The 22,433-nt window shown below is 44.1% G+C and overlaps 1 pseudogene; it reads left to right on the top strand.

The window, feature by feature from the left end:
* The first annotated feature begins 605 nt into the window (after window positions 1-605).
* LOC134936279 (5S ribosomal RNA) lies at window positions 606-724 on the top strand (annotated as a pseudogene).
* Window positions 725-22,433: the final 21,709 nt, after the last annotated feature.

The following is a 22,433-nucleotide window of genomic DNA, read 5'->3' as shown; positions in this document are numbered from 1 at the left end:
GGTCAATCAGCTATTCTTTTGTGCAGCAAACAGTCTATAAGTGTCAGTCCGAGTCACAAATAACACATTGTCCTGATTAACAGTGTAAAGCACAGTCTATTCATTAAGGGATACCACTGTTACTTCTCAGCTCATTTGTCTTTAGATTTATATGAAATTCATCTTCAGACTATAATCAGCAGTGTAATAATTGCACTTAATTCCGTCTACAAGTTTTTGTTTTGGAACTGTGCTTAATTTATGAATGATCTCTGGTTACAATAATATTTGATGTCTCCATTTAGGAGAATATATGTCTGACTCACATATAATTTATAAATCTGCCTGACGCTTGAGATCAACTTGGAGCTCTTCACTCCTAAAAGACTCCCTAATAAATTATAAAAATAATAAAAAAATAAAACAATATTTCTTTACAATCTTTTTCTGACTTACTATCCTTCCGTGGACTCTCATCCACGATCCAGGGCGCACGACACCACGGCGGTGGTAGGCGTTGCACCTTGCCTAACGGGGAAAGCAGATCCACACCTTATACTCTTTCTTCTTTCAAACTATAGTCTTTACTGTGCTTATATAGGTGCACTCTCATTGGTATATAGTTCCTCTACTATCATACCACGCTGCTAATGCCCAATCTCGTCCGATCTTGGAAGCCAAACAGTATTGGGCTGGGTCAGTACTTGGAGAGGAGACTTCCTGGGAATACCCGGTATTGTAGAGTAGGAATTATTCCTTTTATTTAAAAGGCGAACACCAACAGCAGTATCACCACTAATCTTCTTTCCTTTCTTTGTTTTGTTATATAATAGTTCAGCTTCAGGCTTTGACAACTTTAGCAGATATCCAAAATATGTGTGCAATCGGAGTAACTGGTGGCCAGCCAAGTGTATAACATAGATCCAATCATAGTGGTTCTTTGAAGATACACCTATCACACACTCTGTTCCTTCCTTGGTCCCATCAATACAGAATCTCTGTACTGGTCAGGAGAAACGGCTGTTAGACAACCAAGTGTCTACAACCTTTCTAAAAATAGACCAGAACATTTTAAAAAAAATTCATATTTTCTCACAATCCTCCTTATTTCACATTTTGGATCATATATGGGTAACGATTTTAATTTTGAACAATAAACCGATGTTTTAAATATTTTCTTGACACACATTTGAAGAACCTCCTTCCTTGTATAAGAGTGCGCCCACACAAGAGCTTTCTTTTTCTCCCGTTGTTAGTACTCTGGCAAAAGCAAACAACATATCGCCAGGCATTTTGCCACGGCGAAACACGGCTTGTCACCTCTTAGGTACTACATTATTGACCTCCGCTATGTTCCTCCGCTGGTCCGTGGTGGTGAAAGGTCAAAACATCTATTAATGCTTGAGTCACAGTGGATTGTACGTCTAGATACGTTGGTCCCCCAGGGGCTAAATTAAGTAACGTTCTTTATCTAAGAAACATTCTTTATTTCAACATTCTGGGATTAATCCCGCCGTCCAGAAAACAAGCACAAACGTGATAATACATACATAAATGCCAATACCACCCCCATCTCCTCGGAAGCACCAAGAAAGTATACATTTACAAGGGCAATCACCGCACGCCTGGAGCAGCGTTCCCACAGCACGGATGCCGGGGGAGCCTGAAGGGGTGCCTGCACAGCAGTAAGACATCAGGTAATCAAGGGTTTTTCGTTGGGGAAGGGGGTTATGCATGTATTTTCACATTTGTTCTTGTTTTCCTGACCATAGGATTAATACCAAAACGTTGCAATAAAGAATGTTTCTCAGATAAAGCAGTCTCGGAGTGCCGCCATCACGTTACATATATTGGAGGCCTACACCTCACGTAGGGCACTGAACTGCTTACAATCAAGGAGTACCAGTCAAAAATAAACTGTATATACATTATATGGGTGTGGTTCATCAAATCGACAGTATCTAGGTCGACAATGTTTAAGTCGACCACTATAGGGCGACAGTCACTAGGTCGACATGGATGGAAGGTCGACAGGGTTTCTAGGTCGACATGTGCTAGGTCGACAGGTCTAAATGTCGACATGAGGATTTTTATTTTTTTTGGTGTCGTTTTCTACGTAGAGTGACCGGGATCCCAAATTAGTGCACCGCGTCCCCTCGCATGGCTCGCTTCGCTCGCCATGCTTCGGGCATGGTGCCTTCGCTCCGCTACCGATTTGCTCGGCACAGATTACCGTTCCAATCGTAGTCCACGTGGATCGTTATGTATGAAAAAATTTAAAAAAAGAAAAAACATGTGAAAAACTCATATCGACCTTTAGACCTGTCGACCTAGCACATGTCGACCTAGAAACCCTGTCGACCTTCCATCCATATCGACCTAGTGACTATCGACCTATAGTGGTCGACCTAAACATTGTCGACCTAGATACTGTCGATCTTCAGACCGGATCCCACATTATATATGCGAATAGTGAATCAGGTCGCTCTGTAGATCCGCCATGCGCAGATCTCTACTCACATAGAAGGAGATGTCTTTCGAAATTGCAAAAGATGCCTTGGTCTGTCCCAGAACTTCAACACAGTGAAATTGCTTTTCCATTATGCCATGAAAAAGTGAGATATCGGAAAAGCAATTTTGCCTTTTTGTACATAAAGCACTTAGTACCCTATTACACTATAAGCAAGCATCAAATAGAACAGTAAGCAATCTACTGCATTAAAAATAGGAGCTTAAACCTTAAAAATCCTGGAGACTTAGGCTAGTAAATAATAATTTATTTGAAAGCACAGTGATCTCTTATGTAACTCATGTTTTAGAGTGAACAAATAGCATCTCTGATCATAAAAGGCCCCTTGCCAGGAAAATCTAATACTTGTCTACTATTGATGCGCAGAATAAAGAATATCCCACCAGTTAGGAGATTGTTCGCTGACATCATTGTTCAGACACCAGCAGAGTAAGAAGAGCTTAGAAGTTCAAGCATATTATGTGTATAATTTAATATTGATCCTCAGAACATGTAGAACATATTTATATACAGTGCATCTGGAAAGCATTCACAGCACTTTACCGTTTCCACATTTTGTTAATGCAACGTGAAAAAATATTTTCTTGAGATTTTTGCAAATTTATTAAAAATAAAAAAACTAAGAAATCACATGTACATAAGTAGTCACAGCCTTTGCCATAAAACTAAAAATGTGAGCTCACGTGCATCCTGTTTCCACTGATCATCCTTGAGATGTTCCTACAGTTTATTGGAGTCCACCTGTGCTAAATTCAGTTGATTGGACTTGATTTGGAAAGGCACACACCTGTCTACATACAAGGTCTCACACTTAACAGTGCATGTCTGAGCACAACCCAAGCATGAAGTCAAAGGAATTGTCTGTAGACTTCCGAGACAAGATTTTCTCGAGGCACAAATCTGTATAGAAAAATATCTGCTGCTTTGAAGGTCCCAATGAGCACAGTGGCCTCCAGCCTTTATTAATGGAAGTAGTTCGGAACCACCAGGACTCTTCCTATAGCTGGCCGGACGTCTAAACTGAGTGATTTGGGGAGAAGGGCCCTAGTCAGGCAGGTGACCAAGAACCTGATCGTCACTCTGTCAGAGCTACAGCATTCCTCTGTGGAGAGAGGAGAACCTTCCAGAAGGACAACCATTTCTGCAGCAATCTGCCAATCAGGCCTGTATGGTACAGTGACCAGACGGAAGCCATTCCTTAGTAAAAAGCACATGGCAGCCCACCTCGAGTTTGCCAAAATGCACCTGAAGGACTCTCAGACCATGAGAAACAAAATTCTCTGGTTCGATGAGACAAAGATTGAACTCTTTGGCGTGAATGCCAGGCGTCATGTTTGGAGGAAACCAGGCACCGCTCATCACCAGGCCAATACCATCCCTACAGTGAAGCATGGTGGTGTCAGCATCATGCTGTGGGGATGTTTTTCAGTGGCAGGAACTGGGTGAGTAGTCAGGATAGAGGGAAAGATGAATGCAGCAATGTACAGAGACATCCTAGATGAAAACCTGCTCCAGAGCACTCTTTTGTGAATGTCCTTCAGTGGCCCAGCCAGAGGCCAGACTTGAATCCGACTGAACATCTCTGGAGAGATCTGAAAATGGCTGTGCACTGACGCTTCCCATCCAACCTGATGGAAGTTGAGAGGTGCTGCAAAGTGTAATGGACGAAACTGCCCAAAGATAGGTGTGCCAAGCTTGTGGCATCATATTCAAAAAGACTTGAGGCTGTAATTGCTGCCAAAGGTGCATCAACAAATTATTGAGCAAAGGCTGTGAGTACTTATGTACATGTGATCTCTTCATTTTTTTATTTTTTATAAATTTGCAAAAATCTCAAAAAAAACTTTTTTCACGTTGTCATTATGGGGTATTGTGTGTAGATATTTGAGGGGAAAAAATAATTTATTCCATTTTGGAATAAGGCTGTAACATAAAATGTGGAAAAAGTGAAGTGCTATGAATACTTTCCGGATGCACTGTAGTTTGCTGTGACTCTTCTTTTGACCAGGAGTCACAGCATGCCTTACCAGGTCCAGTAACACTGTTCTCCGGGGCACCCACTGCAGCGGTTCTTCTCCCCTGCTGCTGCAGGTACAGCCCAAATTTCTGTTCTCCCCAGATGCTGTGGGTGGCTCTGCACCAGGTGGCTGCAGCTCCTATGTGTAGATACAAGTACATTTAAAAGGGAGAAGGTCCTAACAAAACTCTCAATACTGAAAGTGGTAAATCACTGGAGCCAGATGGGATACATCCAAGGATACTATAAGAGCTTAAAGGGGTGCTGGTAAAACCATTAACATAATTATTCAACCAGACACTAGCTACAGAACTAATTCCAGAGGACTGGAAAACAGAGAATGTACAATAGTCCCACTGCACAAAAGTGGAAGCATGGAAGAGTCAAGCAATTACCGACCAGTGAGCCTTACATCAGTAGTAGGGAAAATTATGGAAACACTCTTAAAAGAAAGAGTTGTAGAATATCCAAAATTCAGGAATTTACAGGATCACAAACAGCCTGGATTTACTGGGGGGGGGGGGGGGAGATTATGTCAAACTAATCTTATACTGTATACTTTTTTGACTGGGTGACTAAAGTTACTGCTTATTAAGTATACTTCACTGTGGGCTTAGTGTGTCACAGAAATACAGTATGAACACCAAATGAATACCCATATATTTACAATACATATATTAAAACATGAAAAGGAATAAGAATTCATGAAAACTATTAGATCTGATAAATACCAAATATTTTAGTATTGTATCAAACAATTGATAAACAATGATACCATGTACCAATGTGGTGCTTAACACTGAATATTTATGTCCCTCTAAATATATTTCAAATAAAGTCCATTAGGAGATTCATATCTCCAATAAAACAATAGTGCTGGAACTAATCAAATGGAAACAAAGTTTGTAATGAACAAATACCCATTGGTCATAATAACTCAAATTAATAGGACTCCTCTTGCACTTGGCAGATTCTAAAAGTTAAATAGGTGTCCAGCTAGTACAGGGGTTTTTAGACGTGGTACTGAAGACACCCAAATGGGCCAGGTTTCAAGTATATCCATGGCTCAGCACAGATGGTTAAATCAAATTGACTTAGGTACTAATTAAGTCACCTGTGGCCAAGCATATCCTTAACACACACAAAAAAAAAGGAGAGTTGTGGTAAACTTACCATTGTTAACTCTCTAACTCTCTTTATGTGAGGTACATTGGGTTCCATAGGGTAACATCAGGGGGAAGGCGGGGGGGGGGGGTGTAGAGTGGATCTTGATCCAGAGGCACCAACAAGTTTTAGGCTGTACCAGGATTCACTGGGGTCTTCTCTATAACCTCGCCTTGAGGCACCGTGAGCTCAGTTTCGTTAACCAGTCCAATGCAGGAGCAGGTAAGAGAGAAGGTAGATGTTAGTCACAAAGAACCACATTCTTACGACAGGAGAAGGGACCAGCGGCTAATGCCATACAAACCCATAGAAGCTAGGTGTGTCAGGGTGAGTGCCCTGTGGAACCCAATGTACCTCGTAGAAAGAGAGTTAACATTGTTAAGTCTACCATAACTCTTCTTTTCTGCAACAGGTTACATTGGTTTCCACAGGGAAAGGTCCGGATAAAGACAAGGGCCCTGCACTAGGAGGTTTGGGCACTGAGGAAGTAGAAGAGGACTCTCTGTCGATAGACCCTGCAGGTTTGAGAACCAATGCCATCTGGGACATGCTGGAGTGACTAGAAGTAGAAATCCTTGTTGTTTGAACTTCCGCAGAAACTTGGGCAGGAGTGACACTCGAGGGAACACGTAGGGCAGCTGAAAGTTCCATGGACTTGCCAGTGCATCCCTTGATCCGAAGACTGGAACTTTACGATTATGTCGAGACACCATCAGGTCTATGTCTGGTAGGCACCACTTGTCCACTAGGAGTTGAAAGACTTCTGGATTAAGTCTCCACTCTCCGGCGGGCACGTCCTGGCGACTGAGGAAGTCCGCTTCCCAGCTTATGATGCCGGGAATGAACACTGCCAATATTGCTGGCAGATGGCGCTCCGCCCAACAAAGGATTTTTGACACTTCTATCATAGCCATGCGGCTTTGAGTGCTGCCTTGATGGTTTATGTATGCCACCATAGTGGCATTGTCTGACCATACTTGAACCGGCCTGTTCTGTACCAGAAGCAGGGACGAGAGTCAATGCATTGAACACTGCCTGCAACTCCAGAATGTTTATTGGGAGTAGTGACTCCTCCTTGGTCCAGCGACCCTGAAAAGAGTGTTGCTCCAATACCGCACCCCATCCCCTCAGACTGGAATCTGTTGTCAGCAGGACCCAGTCGGGGATCCAGAAGGGAAGGTTTCCGCTCAATTTCTGGTCCTGTAGCCACCAGGTCAACGACAGACGAACCTCCGGAGTGATTGTGATCATGTGAGATCTGATCCGATGAAGTAGGCTGTCCCACTTGGAAAAGATTAACCTCTGCAGAGGGCGAGAATTAAATCAAGCGTACTCTACTATGTCGAATGCCGACACCGTCAGGCCAAGTACTTGCATCACCGAGTATATCGACACTCTGGGACGACAAAGGAAGCATCTTATCCTGTACTGAAGTCTCAGGAAAACAGTCATTGACTGTGTGTGTCCAGGAGTGCCCCCAGGTGCACCATGCTCTGAGCTAGGACCAGCGAGGATTTTTTCCAATTGATGAGCCACCCATGGGCTTTTAGGAAGCTTACCATCAGTTGCAGATGACAGAGGAGGACATTGTGGGAGTTTGCCAGAATCAGTAAGTCGTCCAGATACTGCAGGATCCTGACTCCCAGATGACAGAGATGGGCCAAAGAGCCGTTGCCAGTCCAAATGGCAGAGCCTGGAACAGAAAATGGAGGTTGCCAATAGCAAACCGCAGATACTGCTTATGCGACAAGGCAATGACAAGGCAATGTGTATATGCAGGTACGCATCATTTATATCCAGGGATACCATATAGTCTCTGGGTTCCATAGCCAGTACAATCGAGTGCAGTGTTTCCATAGGGAACATGGATACTCTCACAAACTTGTTAGTGATTTGAGGTTGAGTATAGACTGGAAAGACCCATTGCGTTTCGGAACTAGAAACAGGGTCAAGTAGTAACCTCTGCCTCTCTGGGACAGAGGAACCGGCACTACCACTCATGTATTCAGGAGGGAACCCACAACCTTTTGCAGAGCTTGCTCCTTTAACGGATCCATAGGGATAACATGGTGCAAAACTGGCGAGGGGTACATCTCTTGAAGGAAACTGCGTACCCGTGAGAGACAACTTCCCGCACCCATGCATCTGAAGTGGCCTTTAACCAGACCTGGGTGAACTGCAGAAGTCGCCCCCCCCCCCCTGGGATCCCCCAAGGGGAGGTCCGCCCCATCATGCGGCAGGCTTGTCTTGTTTAGAAACAGGCTGATGGGCCACCCAGGACTGCTTTGCCTTGGGCTTAGTGGTTTTGGGAGCACAAGATTGTCTCGGGTATGTCTGACCTTTTGCCTTTACCTTTAGCTTTCTGTGCAGAACAATTAGTATTTGGGAGAAAGGCAGTCTTAGCAGCCGTCAATTAAGACACAATTTTATTTAGGTCTTCCCCAAACAAAATGCCTCCCTTAAAGGGGAGTACCTCCAAGGTATTTTTGGAGTCTAGGTCCACTTTCCATGACCTCAACCACAGAATACAGCGAGCCAGGACAGACATAATCGACGCCATGGCTGCCAACACACCCACCTCATAGGACGCCTCCTGAATGTAATAGGCGGCGGTGGTAATATGAGACAGGTATTGTCTGGCATTGTCAGATATATCCTCGGGCAGCTCTTCCTCTAATGCCTGAAACCATGCTTCAATTCCTTTTGGAACCCAAGAGGCCACAAGAGTGTACAGCACCTGTAAGGGAGTAAATAAACTTCAGGCATCCCTCTACACGCTCATCTGTCAGTTCCTTCAGTGAAGTGACAGTGGTGACAGGCAGAATGGATGACACCACTTAGCAGGTGACATGAGAATCCACCTGCGGTGAATTTTCCCACTTGTTATATAACTGCAGGGAGAGGATAGCGAGCCAAGGCCCATTTAGACAGAGGGAATTTCTTCCCTGGATTAGACCAGGGTTCCTGCCTGATGTCCACCAAACGGTAAGAATAGGATAATAAATTTGTAACCACCTTCTGCCATTTAAACATATCAGTTTTCTTAGCCACAGTAATGGAATCCTCATCATCAGTAATTTGTAGGATTTGCTTAATAGCAACCACAAGGGCAGGGACATCAATTTGCAATGAGAATCCTCATCACATACTCCTGATTCAGTGTCTGACAGGATAGTATGCTCCCCCTCCTCTTCAGATGAAACATCTGAGGGATTAGTGGATTGTGAGGAGAAAGCAGCCTGCTTAGATGACCCAGAGACACGAGTGTGACCTGGAGTAGATTTTTGCCTGACCAAGGAATGATATAATTGCTGCAACTGGTTTTACAAATTATTTGCCAAAGGCGGATTAACCATAGGGACAATTTTTGGCTGTAATGGCACAGGTGGTCCCATAGTGGGTGTAAGGCGTTCCACCAGAGAACCCAGTAGGGTTGTGAATGCAGCCCGGGGTGGCTCCTGATTGGTTACAGGAGCTGCAAACTGATTGGGAGCTGTATTACATGTAGTACACAGACCATCATACACAGCTTCCCCCTCTGGTAAATCTTGGGCGCATGCTTTGCATGATGCAGCAGCGTCCACAGACTTACTCCCCTGCTTGTTAGACATTGTACACAAATGCAACAACAGAGTGACTTACGGCCTAATTCAAACTTGATCGTAGCAGTAAATTTGTTAGCAGATGGGCAAAACCATGTTCATTTCGGGGGTGGGGGGCAGATATAACATGTGCAGAGTGAGTTAGATTTGGATGGGTTATATTGTTTCTATGCAGGGTAAATAATGGTTGCTTTATTTTTACACTGCAATTTAGATTTCACTTTTAACACACCACACCCAAATCTAACTCTCTCTGCACATGTTATATCTCCCCCCTGCAGAGCACATGGTTTTGCCCATCTGCTAACAAATTTGCCGCTACGATCAAATCTGAAGTAGGCCCTTAGTACGATAAAGCCAGGCAGAGTACGATATCTGCGAATAAATCCGTTAGTATATGACACAGTAGAATACATATAAAAGGTAAATACTGTGACGCACTATATATATGACCCTAACACATCTAGTCCCTTAGGGTATAGAATATAGTGATAGATATATCTGGGAAACACTGAAAAGTGAAAACATACAGCAGATACAGGCACACACAGTCACAGGCAATGCTGATTATTATGACAATAAACTGCACTGGACTAGTATATGTACAGATAAATATATACATCTTGATAAAAGTGTGGACGCACTGAAACGTTGATGACCTAAACAATGTGTCGGGGATTTTCTTTATTAAGTAGTCCAGAGTGCCGCCGATGCTGTGCAGCCTAACGACGGAAGGCAACTGGCAAGTTCACGTTTGGACACAGTCTGAGTGCCGGATTATTTGCTTTTATATATATATATATATATATATATATATACACAAACAAATAGAAAACCACAGCACTCGCCACCCCAGAAGTGGGGTGCAGTGTCCGCACTCGCCACTAATAGGGTGGGGTGCATGTAGCCCATGGCCACCTACTCAAAAATATAGAAACAGAAAGTTCAGCACTCACCAAAATAAGCTCACTTATCCTCACAACATCTAGGAATAAATGAATAAATGATGGGGGTTTAGTAAGTGAATTGGCCAATGCATGGAAGCCTGCACACCGCTCGCCAAGGTACCCCCCCTTCATGCAGGTCCTACACTATCACAAAATAAAAACCTGGCAACTGTAACACACATAATATAACTGCAAATATACCTACTTGGTTTAAGGTGTATCTGCCATGAACTCCATGGCTTTTAAAGGTACACTCGTCACCTGACACTGGCTGATAAATTACTGAAAGGCAGCTGACACAGGTTTAAGATAATAGGGGTGCATAAACAGAGCTTGTGGCCACAGTTAATGAGTTAACCAAGGATTAACCCTAAAATATACAAACAAATAGAAAACCAATTCACTAACTAAATCCCCATCATTTATTCATTTATTCCTAGATGTTGTGAGGATAAGTGAGCTTATTTTGGTGAGTGCTGAACTTTCTGTTTATATATATATATATATATATATATATATATATATATATATATATATATAACACTGCGTGGTCCTAGACCAGAAGGTATATATCAGAATACTCGTACAATATATCCTGTAATAGGTACACTTTTTCTCAGCTAGCGCTGTCTGTATAAAGACATGTAGATTACTCAAGTGTTTGTGAAGTCACAGCGCTGTACACAGGTGGCTTTACATGGGAGACCTTGCTCTGCAGTCCCTAAGACAAGCTGCAGCTATGCTTACATGGCGCCCATCATCTCAGTCAGGGAGTGAGGGAGAGTGTGAAGCAGCTCCAGGGTGGGAAAATCCACAGTAGATGGCGCATTGGGCCGGGGGAGGGGCTAGAGGTCTAGCGCCGACTCCCCTATGCTGGGCTTTCACCCCGGGTATTGTGAGCCTTATTAAATGGGGGTGTTAGTACACCCGACCTGTACTCAATATGCCCTGGTGGTCTAGTGGGGTCCCTGCTCGGTGACAGTGACCATGCCAGAAACGAGACCCGTCTCCCTAGGTCACAGAAGGAACGCAATCTAATGGCGGGTCCAGCCTGCGGGAACCTCTTACCTCCTCCTGGCAGCAGCCATGCGAACCAGGAGAGCAACTGCCACCGTGTGCCTAAAGCCAGAGCATCTCCACCGCAAGTACCTGGGAACAGACCGTGGGAGTATGCAATGCTGCTTGAGAGGTGATGGAGCCACAGCACTGAATGTCACACTGATATATCAGCACTTTAGCCTTTGAAGTCTTTTTAGAAAGCTTTTCAGGGCTGCCCAGCGCAGCCCCCTTGTTAAGTGACCTGCTGTCTGCAGGCACCAACTCGAAACTGAGCTCACAGTGCCTGGAGGTGGGATTATAGAGGAGGCCTCAATGCATCCTGGGACAGCCTTAAGCTTAAGCTTGTTGGTGCCTCTGGATCGAGATCCACTATACACCCCCCAATGGTTCCCTGTGGAAACCAATGTAACCTGCTGCAGAAAACCTGTCATGGTGCCTTGAGGATTGAGGGGGTAATTCAGACCTGTTCATAACAGCAAATTTGTAAGCAGCTGGGCAAAACCATATGCACTGTGGGGTTGGGGGGGGGGGGGCAGATATAACATGTGCAGAGAGAGTTAGATTTGGGAGGGGTGTCTTCAAACTGAAATCTAAATTGCAGTGTAAAAATAAAGCAGCCAGTATTTACTCTGCACAGAAACAAAATAACCCACCCAAATCTAACTCTCTGTAAATGTTATATCTGCCACACCTGCAGTGCACATGGGGGGTAATTCCAAGTTGATCGCAGCAGGAATTTTTTTTAGCAGTTGGGCAAAACCATGTGCACTGCAGGGGAGGCAGATATAACATTTGCAGAGAGAGTTAGATTTGGGTGGGTTATTTTGTTTCTGTGCAGGGTAAATACTGGCTGCTTTATTTTTACACTGCAATTAAGATAGCAGATTGAATTCACCACACCCAAATCTATCTCTCTCTGCACATGTTATATCTGCCCCCCCCTCCCCCCTGCAGTGCACATGGTTTTGCCCAACTGCTAAAAAATTTCCTGCTGCGATCAACTTGGAATTACCCCCATGGTTTTACCCAACTGCTAGCAAATTTGCTGCTACGATCAGGTCTGATTCTGAATTATCCCCTGAGTTTGGGAACCTGTGAGCTAGTAGTATGACTGTTTTAGAAATAAGTTCTATTCATGCTGAGGCTTGATTAAAGGTGCATCATACTTGCCTACTATTGAAAAAGCATTTCAGGGAGATGTGACAGTAGCACCTATCAGTGCGGGCGCGTACTGCTACATCTGAGAGGCGTGTCATGAAAATGACTTACATCCAAATGTAAATGAGCCCCAAAGTCAGTAAGATCTATTTGTTGAAGAAAAGACTCATATTTTGCAGGATTTGTCTGTGTATTGTGTTTTACAAGAGCTTCCATATACTGTAAGTGGCCACAAGAAACCTTTAAAATGCATGTAGCCTTATAACCAATACAGGGAAATGGCACTGATGATACCATTTAAATGTATGTATCTATGATTTATTTTTTTCAGGGAGATTGAGGGGCCATTCAGGGATTGAGGGAGATTGCTGCTATTTCAGGGAGTCTCCTGCAGAATGAGGGAGGGTAGGCAACTTTGAGGTGCATATAATCCAACACGCAACACATGGATGCATTTCTGCACTTTACTGTGCAGTTACATTTCCCTGAAGAAACTGCACAGTATCTAGTGGAGAGATGTGTCACAGACATTACATTACACCCATTTTCAACTATCCTTTTGTCTCTTGTTGTCTAGCAACATAATAACAATATATTGTATTAGTTTCTAGACACCATGGGGTAAATTTACTAAGGTCCCGATTTTGACCGAGATGCCGTTTTTTCTTCAAAGTGTCATCTCGGTAATTTACTAAACTCAAATCACGGCAGAGATGAGGGCATTCGTATTTTTTTGGAAGTAGTTGTAAAAAAATACGAATGAATACACCATCGGTCAAAATACGCCAGCAAATTAGTAGAACTCGGTAATTTACTAAAAAGTGCAAATCTCCAAAGAGGAAAACACTGCCGTGAAAAATTACAAATCGCAAAAAAGTGCTAAAAAAAAGCAGACCTGCTTTTTATATTCGTGATTGCATAGGCATGCAGGGATCCATGAGATCCGTGCATGTCTATCAGTGGGAAGGGGTGGGAAAGTGTTTTTTTTCCAAAAAAAAAATTGCGTGGGGTCCCCCCTCCTAAGCATAACCAGCCTCGGGCTCTTTGAGCCGATCCTGGTTGCAGAAATATGGTAAAAAAAATGACAGGGGTTCCCCCATATTTAAGCAACCAGCATCGGGCTCTGCGCCGGGTCCTGGTTCCAAAAATACGGGGGACAAAAAGAGTAGGGGTCCCCCGTATTTTTAAAACCAGCACCGGGCTCCACTAGCTGGACAGATAATGCCACAGCCGGGGGTCACTTTTATATAGTGCCCTGCGGCCGTGGCATCAAATATCCAACTAGTCACCCCTGGCCGGGGTACCCTGGGGGAGTGGGGACCCCTTCAATCAAGGGGTCCCCCCCCCAGCCACCCAAGGGCCAGGGGTGAAGCCCGAGGCTGTTCCCCCCATCCAATGGGCTGCGGATGGGGGGGCTGATAGCCTTTTGTGATAATGAAAAGATATTGTTTTTAGTAGCAGTACTACAAGGCCCAGCAAGCCTCCCCAGCATGCTGGTACTTGGAGAACCACAAGTACCAGCATGCGGCGGAAAAATGGGCCCGCTGGTACCTGTAGTACTATTACTAAAAAAATACCCAAAAAAAGACAAGACACGCACACCGTGAAAGTAAAGATTTATTACATACATCCACACAAACATACAAACATACTTACCTTATGTTCACACGCAGGTCGGTCCTCTTCTCCAGTAGAATCCAAGGGGTACCTGTTGAATAAATTACACTCACCAGATCCAGGGTCCCAGGCTCCTCAACGCATCCATGTGTAATCCACGTACTTGAATAAAATAACAAAACGGATACCCGAGCCACGAACTGAAAGGGGCCCCATGTTTTCACATGGGACTCCTTTCCCCGAATGCCAGAAACCCACTCTGACTTCTGTCTAAGTGGGTTTCTTCAGCCAATCAGGGAGCGCCACGTTGTAGCACTCTCCTGATCGGCTGTGTGCTCCTGTACTGAGTGACAGGCGGCACACGGCAGTGTTACAATGTAGCGCCTATGCGCTCCATTGTAACCAATGGTGGGAACTTTCTGCCCTGCGGTTGACCTAAAGTGACGTCACCGCTGAGCAGAAAGTTCCCACCATTGGTTACAATGGAGCGCATAGGCGCTACATTGTAACACTGCCGTGTGCCGCCTGTCACTCAGTACAGGAGCACACAGCCGATCAGGAGAGTGCTACAACGTGGCACTCCCTGATTGGCTGAAGAAACCCACTTAGACAGAAGTCAGAGTGGGTTTCTGGCATTCGGGGAAAGGAGTCCCATGTGAAAACATGGGGCCCCTTTCAGTTCGTGGCTCGTGTGTCCGTTTTTTTATTTTAATCAAGTACCTGGATTACAAATGGATTTGAAGAGGACCGATCTACACTGGATTTTGTGAGTATAATTTTTTCTACAGGTACCCCATGGATTCTACTGGACAAGAGGACCGACCTGCGTGTGAACATAAGGTAAGTATGTATGTATGTATGTTTGTGTGCATGTATGTAATAAATCTTTACTTTCAAGGTGTGTGTGTCTTGTGTTTATTTGGGTATTTTTTTAGTAATAGTACTACAGGTACCAGCGGGCCCGTTTTTCCGCAGCATGCTGGTACTTGTGGTTCTCCAAGTACCAGCATGCGGGGGAGGCTTGCTGGGACTTGTAGTACTGCTACTAAAAACAATATCTTTTCATTTACAACAAAGGCTATCAGCCCCCCCATCCGCAGCCCATTGGATGGGGGGGACAGCCTCGGGCTTCACCCCTGGCCCTTGGGTGGCTGGGGGGGGGACCCCTTGATTGAAGGGGTCCCCACTCCCCCAGGGTACCCCGGCCAGGGGTGACTAGTTGGATTTTTGATGCCACGGCCGCAGGGCACTATATAAAAGTGACCCCCGGCTGTGGCATTATCTGTCCAGCTAGTGGAGCCCGGTGCTGGTTTTAAAAATACGGGGGACCCCTACTCTTTTTGTCCCCCGTATTTTTGGAACCAGGACCAGGCGCAGAGCCCGATGCTGGTTGCTTAAATATGGGGGAACCCTGTCATTTTTTTCCCCATATTTCTGCAACCAGGATCGGCTCAAAGAGCCCGAGGCTGGTTATGCTTAGGAGGGGGGAACCCACGCAATTTTTTTTTTAATTTTACACTGTTTAATTTAAAAAAAAAAAAAAAAATGAACCCCAGCACGGATCACACAGATCCGGCCGAGATTCATTTTTAAAAAGTCGGCAGTGTTTTGCTAATCCCTGCCGTAAAAATAGAAAAAAAAACACGAATGACATCGACATCGGAACAAAAGAAAAACCCGAATACGACAGCTTAGTAAATTAGTCGTAATCAATTCAAAAAGTTGCAGTTTTACACTTTCGATGTCATTCGTGATTGAACTTTGACCTTTTTCCGAAAATTACGAATGTTAGTAAATTTACCCCCATCTCTGTGGCAATTAAGTATTCAGAGATTATTTAGGAAGTGTCCGGTTGTAAATGTGCCTTGCTAGTAAAAGCATTGCCCTTTTAATTGGGTAGCAGTTGATTTACCGACGGACATAATACCGACAGTCATAATCCCGACAGCCATTGACTGACAGTCAAAATACCGACATGGTCATAATGCAGACATTCGTTATACCGACATGTCCAAAATGCTGACATCGAATACCGACATTTAAAATGCCGACATGTCAAAATTCTGATGTGTTTTTATGTAATTTTTGCCCCAAAACAGACTTGTTCATATTTTACCATCCCAGTGGACCTGGAGGGGGAATATAATAGTGTGCCGAGCGCATGATGACCTATGTCCACATTGACACCAAAAAAAACAGAAAAATTCATGTTGGTATTTTGAAATGTCGCCATTTCAAATGTCGGTATTCTGACTATGTCAGCATTTTGAACATGTCGGCATGATGAATGTCGGTATTTTGACTGTCGGTATTGTGTCCGTAGGATACTCATACCGAAACCCTATTAAATATCGGGCATAAACACGATCAGAAATGCTGGGTTTTATAACCCAATACTTTGTTAATAAACCCCTTTTTAATTAGGGCATTACACAGTGCCGTAACTAGGCATTTTAGAGCTGTGTGCAAGAAACGACATTGGCGCCCCCCCCCCCCCCCCCCAATGCAAGATAGGGGCAGTGCGCGCCGTAGGCGCGTGAAAAATATATAGGGGCGTGGCTTCATGGGGAAGGGGCATGGCCACAAAATAATAGCAATTCATACTACGGTGCACAGTAGTCTCCATTATTCAAATTACACTGCACAGTAGCGCCACTACACCAGGTAGAGCCCCTTTTATACATTACAGCAGACAGCGTCCCCCTTTTTACACATTACAGCAGACAGTCCCCCTTTTTACACATTGCAGCAGCCAGGACCCCTTTTTACACATTGCGGCAGCCAGGACCCTTTTTTACACATTGCGGCAGCCAGGCCCCCTTTTTACACATTGCGGCAGCCAGGCCCCCTTTTTACACATTGCGGCAGCCAGGACCCCTTTTTACACATTGCGGCAGCCAGTCCCCCTTTTTACACATTGCGGCAGCCAGTCCCCCTTTTTACACATTGCGGCAGCCAGTCCCCCTTTTTACACATTGCAGCAGCCAGGCCCCCTTTGCGGCAGCCAGTCCCCCATTTTACACATTGCGGCAGCCAGTCCCCCTTTTTACACATTGCGGCAGCCAGGACCCCTTTTTACACATTATGGCAGACGGTGTCCCCCAGAGAGAGAGAGAGAGAGAGAGAGAGATACTTACCTTCTCCCCGCTGACAGGCTCCTCGTGCTGGCATCTCCCTCTGTGCAGTGTGCAGGCATCGGACAAGGAGGAGGAGGGAGGGGGACTGGAGCCGCAGCAGCGCTATTTCATTGGTAGTAAGCGCCGCTGCAGCATCCCCCTCTCCTTCCGTATTGGTTGCCTGGCGCTGCTGTGGATGCTGGGATGGAGGAACCGCATCCCAGCATCCACAGCAGCGCCGGGCAGCCTATACGGAAGGAGAGGGGGATGCTGCAGCGGCGCTTACTACCAATGAAATAGCGCTGCTGCGGCTCCAGTCCCCCTCCCTCCTCCTCCTTCTCAGCTGCCTCCGGCGCTTCTCTCTCCTCCAGCGCGGCTGCGGTGCACGGCGCGGACTTCAGAGGCGGCATGTAATGAGTCAATTTGACTCATTACATGCCGCTGGCCGTGCGCCCTCAGGGCAACTGCGCTGTGTGCCAAGCCCACTTGGCACACACGTAGTTACGGCCCTGGCATTACACATGTATATCATAGAGCTCTGTACTCAGGCTTTCAAATATTTTGTCAAATATATCTTTACTTGCTGCATGTAAGTGTAAAGTGAGTTCTTAGCTACTGTAGTGTCGTTCTAATGGACTGCTACTGTTGTCATGATACAGAGAATGTTTACAATGTGTGGAAGTTTAAGTTTTCCTTGAGAATGTTCTCTAAATATATATATATATATATATATATATATATATATATATATATATTGTGGAGAAAACACTATATACAGGTTGAGTATCCCTTATCCAAAATGCTTGGGACCAGAAGTATTTTGGATATCGGATTTTTCTGTATTTTGGAATAATTGCATACCATAATGAGATACCATGGCGATAGGACCCAAGTCTAAGCACAGAATACATTTATGTTACATATACACCTTATACACACAGCCAGAAGGTAATTCTAGCCAATATTTTTAATAACTTTGTGCATTAAACAAAGTGTGTCTACATTCACACAAATCATTTATGTTTCATATACACCTTATACACACAGCTTGAAGGTCATTTAATACAATATTTTTAATACCTTAGGGTATTAAACAAAGTTTGTGTACATTGAGCCATCAGAAAACAAAGGTTTCACTATCTCACTCAAAAAATTCCATATTTTGGAATATTCCGTATTTCGGAATATTTGGATTTGGGATACTCAACCTGTACATAGTTAGGATGATGTGATCTGTAACTAGCAGTACCCTATAGAACTGGTTACATTTTGGATTATCATAAATTGTGGGCAGTGCAGTAACTACACATTTTTGCGCTGTGTGCAAGAAACAGCATTGGCGCCCCCCCCCCCCCATATTTAAAAATGGGCAGTCTCCATTATTCAAATTACGCTGCACAGTAGCGCAACTTACACACATTACACCAGGTAGAGCCCCTTTTACACATTACGCCAGGTAGAGCCGCTATTTACACATTACGGAAGGTAGAGTCCCCTTTTACACATTACGGCAGCCAGAGCTTCCTTTTATACATTACGCCAGGTAGAGTGCCCTTTTATACATTACGGCAGCCTGTCCCCTGCACACACACACAGTCTGTTCCCCCAATGTATACATACAGACAGCCTGTCCTTTACACACACACACACACACACACACACACACACACACACACACACACACACAGTCTGTTCCCCCAATGCATACACACATACAGCCTGTCACCTACACAGACACACTCAGCCTGCTCCCTACACGCAGTCTGTTCCCCCAATCCGCAAACAATCCCTAGTGCTTATATAACCACCAATTCTGTTTGGTCTCTCAATAGACCAAAAAAATGCTACTAAGCAGCTCCCAAATGTCACCACTGTAGTGTAAAAAATTACTAGAGGTAAAAACAGATGATATAGAATATCAACGGAGCGCTTCTGGAATCTTTATAGAAAATTTGTTTTATTTTAAAAAATATACGAAAAATAGCACAATATCAATTACATACACATTACATGCATACATAATAAAAAATGAATATGTTATAAAAAACTATTTAACAACCGTAGATGTCACCGGAAAACAATCATCCTCTACTGATGGTTTATTATTGGCCAAGGATCTTATTAGAGTTTTAGCTCAATTCACTGTCCGTGATACAACTAAAATTAAATTTGCAGGACAAACTTGTAGTATAAATGAAGGGTATGTTTGGAAGTGTTTGGGGTGGTAGTAGGTGTGGCTCCCCTATTTGAATTTTGGACTGTGCTGCAGCCCAACCTCTGCAGCTGCCACTGTTCCTGACCATCGGGAAACTGCAAAGACTGAGGACCTAATTTTGAGCTGATCGTAGATGTGCGAAAAAACGTACTAAAGTATCGACACTGGCGATGCTTTTGCACCTGCCGAGTAGCTCCCTGCCTATGCAGCCTAGCTGCGCCCTGCTATGTTTTTGGCCACAGCGGCTGTATGTGACGTCACGCAGTCGCTGTGGCCCACACCACAAATGGTCCATACACGTCTGTGTTGTCCAGACCGCTACCTGAAAACGCCACCGTAACGCCGTTGACACGTTCCGCGACTGCCTCTGCCTGTCAACCAGGCTGAGGCGATCGCACCAGTGAGATGCCTTCGCATCTCACGTGTGCACACATGCAGTGCGGCTGCTGCGCATGCGCACACAGCACAGGGCTTCAGTCTGCATTCACTGCAGCGACAAGGTCTGAATTAGGCCCAGAGTCACTTAATAATAGGAGCATCACATCCAGTGTTAGTGATACCTGAGGATGTTCTCCGCTGAGTAGGCTGTTTCAGTGGTTGGTTACATGGACACCAGTGTGCAGTCAGCAGTTTAACAATTTAACTTTCTGCATTCACTTAAAACAATACCCATTAGTAATGGTATATTATAAATCAAATACACTTAAGAAAAAAAGAAAATAGTAGCAATAACAAAAGTTATACATACCAGACTCCAAAAAGAACATTAGAAATTAAAAACTATGCGTATAGTGGGGGTAATTCTGAGTTGATCGCAGCAGGATTTTTGTTAGCAGTTAGGCAAAACCATGTGCACTGCAGGGGAGGCAGATATAACATGTGCAGAGAGAGTTAGATTTGGGTGGGTTATTTTGTTTCTGTGCAGGGTAAATGCTGGCTGCTTTATTTTTACACTGCAATTTAGATTGCAGATTGAACACACCACACCCAAATCTAACTCTCTCTGCACATGTTATATCTGCCTCCCCTGCAGTGCACATGGTTTTGCCCAACTGCTAACAAAAATCCTGCTGCGATCAACTCAAAATTACCCCCAGTGTTCTAAACACTCCTATAAACTAATCTTATATAATCCATTCCTTTCACAGATACCAAATCATCAGTCAATAATAACAATTCACATTAGTTTTAACTATTTATTGTGTATTAATTACATAATATTCAAGCAGGCCCTGGCTGCAAGGTCATACTGCTATTTGTAGCTCTACAAGCTTCTGGCAGCCACTGAAACCCGGCATGTTGATGCTTGAAGTTCTAGAAAGTGCTAGCAATCCAAAGTAGTCAATGTCTACAAGGGCTTGCTAAGACTTGCTGTTCCACAACAGTATCTAATCATTTGATGAATCTACAGTATTAATCTTATATTCCAGGATAAAATGTAGTTTTATTCACCACTGGAATAGTTTGTCCTGCTTGAAAAGGCTCATACTCATGGGCAGGTTTGCAGAGGGTATATGCGCCTTTGGCTGGTCCAATGTTTTCTGATTTGGGCTGGCTGCTGGCAATTGTGGGCTTGGTTGCACTCTACTTGTAGACTTAGAGAGACAGGCAGTGTGCACCACTGTGCTGCCTGCCCATTTACGCAGCCTCTTGTATCCTAGCCCCCGACTCCACCTCCACTTCCCTCTGCTTCCTCCATTGGCTGGGCTGCCTATATCACAGTGTGCTGCACAGTCCTGGCCAAAGTCAGTGTCAGGTAAATTTCCTCTGATCTGTGCTAGCACGGCAGACCTCTGGTATAAGGCTAAGAAGGATCAGTCTAAAAGCATCAGTGATGAGGACTATAAATTCCACTACTGTCTGCATTAAAACACATTGATAACTACTGTACTGATGACACAAATTAGTAGCACCTGTGTATAAAAGGATGCATCTGGTAAGCACAGAACACTCCTAAAAAGTAATACACAACATTAATTGGACCGTTACATTACTGTAGTAGTTATTAGGTAAAATCATTAATAAATACCATAATCTCAATGGAAAACTGATACATATAATATATAGATGTGTCATCATAGATCATTGCTGCGCCAAACTTTTATATACATACTCCGTATTCCATCTTTTAGTGCTTTTATTGGTTCCCTTCATAGTGTGTGTAAGGGGTACTACTACTGTGTTGCATGATGTGTGTAATTGGTACTACTACTGTGTGGCAAAATTTGTGAATAGACAATACTCCTGTGTTGCATGCTGTGTAAATGTTACTACTACTGTGTGGCATAATTTGTGTATGGGGTACTACTACTATGTGGCATCATTTGTGTATGGGGTACTACTACAGTGTGTATAATGGGTACTATACTGTATGGCATAATGCATATAATGGGTACTACTATGGTGCGGCATGTGTATAATTGGTAATACTACAGTGTGGCATAATGTGTATACTGGACACTAGTACGGAGTGGCATAATGTGTATAATGGGCACCACTACTGTGTGGCATTGTGTGTATAATGGACACAACTACTATGTGGCATAACATGTTTATGGAGTACTACTACTGTGTGGCGTAATGTGTACATGGGGTATTACTACTGTGTGGTATGTTTAGAATTTATAAGAAGCTACCTTGGAGCCACCCCTGACTTAATTAGTTAAAAAAAAAAAAAACAGGTCTTGCTTATTTATTTTTCAAAAAGGCCCCAGGCAGCAATAAAAGTTTTATACTGTATTTGCAAAATTTTTATTTTGTTTTGTATTTCATTCTGTAAGCAGTTTTATAGCAATTAACCAGTTTATGTATCTATACAAGATTTCTATCATGCTTACATCATTTTAATTATTTATTTTCTTTGGTGGGGGGGTTTACGCCTCTGGTCGGAGGTGCTGTCGGGCTACTTGATCAGCAGTAATCAGAAGCACAGGAAGACACAGAGGGGAGGGAACCAGGAAGTGAAAGGGCCAGAAGGTCCCTCTGACAGTGGAGCTGCAGGAGGATTCGCTTTCAACAGCCGCACAGTG

This window comes from Pseudophryne corroboree, chromosome 1 (genome assembly GCF_028390025.1).
Source record: "Pseudophryne corroboree isolate aPseCor3 chromosome 1, aPseCor3.hap2, whole genome shotgun sequence".
Taxonomy (NCBI): Eukaryota; Metazoa; Chordata; class Amphibia; order Anura; family Myobatrachidae; genus Pseudophryne; species Pseudophryne corroboree.
This window is presented reverse-complemented; position numbering and strand designations above follow the sequence as displayed.